The sequence below is a fragment of the Vombatus ursinus genome, unplaced genomic scaffold, assembly GCF_900497805.2.
Source record: "Vombatus ursinus unplaced genomic scaffold, bare-nosed wombat genome assembly UNPS02010219.1, whole genome shotgun sequence".
Classification (NCBI taxonomy): domain Eukaryota; kingdom Metazoa; phylum Chordata; class Mammalia; order Diprotodontia; family Vombatidae; genus Vombatus; species Vombatus ursinus.
The window spans coordinates 10,483,291-10,486,495 of record NW_020949997.1 but is presented as its reverse complement, the minus strand read 5'-3'; the positions used below and the strand labels follow the sequence as shown (position 1 = coordinate 10,486,495).

At 39.1% G+C, this 3,205-nt stretch overlaps 1 pseudogene; it reads right to left on the bottom strand.

Moving 5' to 3' along the window:
* Positions 1-2,432: 2,432 nt before the first annotated feature.
* LOC114037065 lies at positions 2,433-2,980 on the bottom strand (annotated as a pseudogene).
* Positions 2,981-3,205: the final 225 nt, after the last annotated feature.

Here is a 3,205-nt window from a genome sequence, read left to right as displayed (position 1 = left end):
TTCACAGAGATTTGTTTTTCTCCTTTACCTTAATTTTTTGGTTTGCTTTTGTTTTTTTTTATTAATTTATTTTAAACTTAAATACATGAGCTTTTGTTTTTAAAACCTTTAGGGAAACAGAAGTATTTATTTTAAGTGTAAGAAAACATTTGGTTAATGGCTAAATCTCTCATATGATTTTGCTGGTTGTCTACAGTGCACATGGTTAAGTGGAAATTTTTTGTGAAGTAGAGAAAGAAAACGTGCTATAGGTCACCTAAACTTCCTGTCACTAATTTACTCCTAAAATTCCAAGTCCTTACCCTCATCACCATTCTACAAAAGTCTTCTCCTGGAAGATCCCTCCACCCCTGCATCACTTTCCTCTGATTCATCCTGGAACCTCCATTTTAGGGAAGGGCCCCCTTCCTAAATGGCCAGGTTCAATTTTTCATTCCTCTCTCTGCCTCAATCATGCCCCCTGAACCTATACCTACCCCCTGCTCATTTTCTTTTTTTTTTTTTAGTGTTCTATTAATTTATTTATTTTTGGTTTTCAACATTCACTTCCACAAGATTTTGAGTTCCAAATTTTCTCCCCATCTCATTCTTCCCCCCACCCCAAGATGGCGTGCATTCTGAATACCCCTTCCCCTAATCTGCCCTCCCTTCTATCTCCCTCCACTTCTCTTATCTCCTTTCCCTTCTTTTTTCCTGTAGGGCAGGACAGATTTCTGTACCCCATTGCCTGTATATATTATTTCCCAGTTTCATGTGAAAACAGTTTTTAACATTTGTTTTTAAAACATTGGGTTCCAAATTTTTTCCCTTCCTCCCTCTCCACCCACCTTCATTGAGAAGGCAAGCAACTCGATACAGGTTATACATGTGTAATCATGCAAAACACATCCATAGTAGTCGTGTTGTGAAAAACTAACTGTATTTCCCTTCATCTTATCCTGCCCCCCATTTATTCTAGTCTCTCTTTTGACCCTGTCCCTCCTTAAAAGTGTTTGCTTCTGATTACTCCCTCCACCAATCTGCCCTTCCCTCTGTCGTTCCCCTCCTCTCTTATTCCCTTCCCCCCATTTTCCTGTAGAGTAAACTAGATTATGTATGTTATTCCCACCTTAAGCCAAATCCAATGAGAATAAAATTCACTCATTCCCTCTCACCTTCCCCCTCTTCCCCTCCACTGTAAAAGCCTTTTCTTGTCTGTTTTATGTGAGATAATTTACCCCATTCTACCTCTCCCTTTCTGTTTCTCCCAGTATACCCCTCTCTCACCCCTTAATTTTATTCTCCAGATATCACCCTTTCATCTTTAACCCATCCTGTGCCCTCTATCTGTCTATCTATCTATATACACACATATAATTTTTTCCCTCCAACTACCCTAATACTGAAAAAAAGGTCTCATGAGTTACAAATATCATCTTTCTATGCAGGAATGTAAACAGTTTAACTTTAATAAGTCCCTTATGATTTCTCTTTCCTGTTTACCTCTTCATGCTTCTCTTGAGTCCTATATTGGAAAGTCAAATTTTCTATTCAGCTCTGATCTTTTCATTGAGATTGCTTGAAAGTCCTCTATTTCACTGAATGACCACTTTTCCCCCAAAGGATTATGCTCAGTTTTGCTGGGTAGGAGATTCTTGGTTGTAATCCTATCTCCTTTGCCATCTGGAATATTATATTCCAAGCCCTCTGGTCCCTTAATGTAGAAGCTGCTAAATCTTGTGTTATCCTGATTGTGTTTCCATAATACTTGAATTGTTTCTTCCTGGCTGCTTGCAATATTTTCTCCTTGACCTGGGAACTCTAGAATTTGGCTACAATATCCCTAAGAGTTTTCCTTTAGGGATCTCTTTCAGGAGGTGATGGGTGGATTCTTTAAATTTCTATTTTACCCTCTGGTTCTATAATATCAAGGCAATTTTCCTTGATAATTTCTTGAAAGATTATGTCTAGGCTCTTTTTTTTATCATGGCTTTCAGATAGTCCAATAATTTTTAAATTCTTTCTCCTGGATCTATTTTCCAGGTCAGTTGTTTTTTCCAATGAGATATTTCACACTGTTTTTTATTTTTTTCATTCTTTTGGTTTTGTTTTACAATGCCTTGATTTTTCATAAAGTCACTAGCTTCCATTTGCCCCATTCTAATTTTTAAGGAAGCATTTTTTTCAGTGAATTTTTGAACTTCCTTTTCCATGTGGCCAATTTTGCTTTTTAGGGCATTCTTCTCCCCATTGGCTTTTTGGATCTCTTTTGCCATTTGTGTTAGGCTATTTTTAAGGTGTTATTTTCTTCAGTATTTTTTGGATCTCCTTTAGCAAGCTGTTGACTTGTTTTTCATGATTTTCTTGCATCACTCTCATTTCTCTTCCCAGTTTTTCCTCTACTTCTCTTACTTGCTTCTCAAAATCCTTTTTTTTTAATAGTTGCGATCAATTTATTAAAAGAGATGATTGGTTAGGCATCTGCAATGGTGACTTCAACTTCTACACCTGGTTCAATGCTGATAGAAGTGATTGTTTAACAATTTCAGAAGGACTGTGCAAATCAATAAGGCGTTTGTGGATTCTCATCTGGAACCGATCCCAAGTCTTTGAACCTTCACCGCAAGGAGTTTTTCTAGTTGTGATTCAAAGTGCCTTAGTGGGCATTCGAACAGGTCCCTTCACTTTCAAGTTCTTTTCTTTGGCTCTTCTAATTAGATCAGCACACACTTTCTCGAGGGACTTCACATTGTGGCTGGTGAGGGTGGTCTGGTTGTGTGGAATGGCCACTTTGGGCTCCACAAGGGTCTTGCCGGTGTCTTTGAATGCCTGAAAAGGAAGGAGGCCAGTGGGGAGATGTGGAGGGATGGGAAGAGGCAAAAATCCAGCCCCAAAGGACGCCAACATGGCAGTGGAGAGGCTTCCTGACCAACTTATTCCTCGGTGAGAGCAAACAGCGGTGAGTCAGGAAGAGGAGAGGCAGTGACTGCTGGCTCCACATGGCTGCAGCGGCAATAGCTTCACCAAAGAGGCTCAAAATCGTTTTTGAACTCTTCCATGACCTGGGACTAATTCATATTTTTCTTGGAGGCTTTGGATGTAGGAGCTTTGACTTTGTTGTCTTCTGATTGTCTGTTTTGATCTTCTTTGTCACCAAAGAAAGATTCTTTGGTCAGACTTTTTTTGCACAGTTTGCTCATGATCCCAGTCAATTACTTGAGTTATA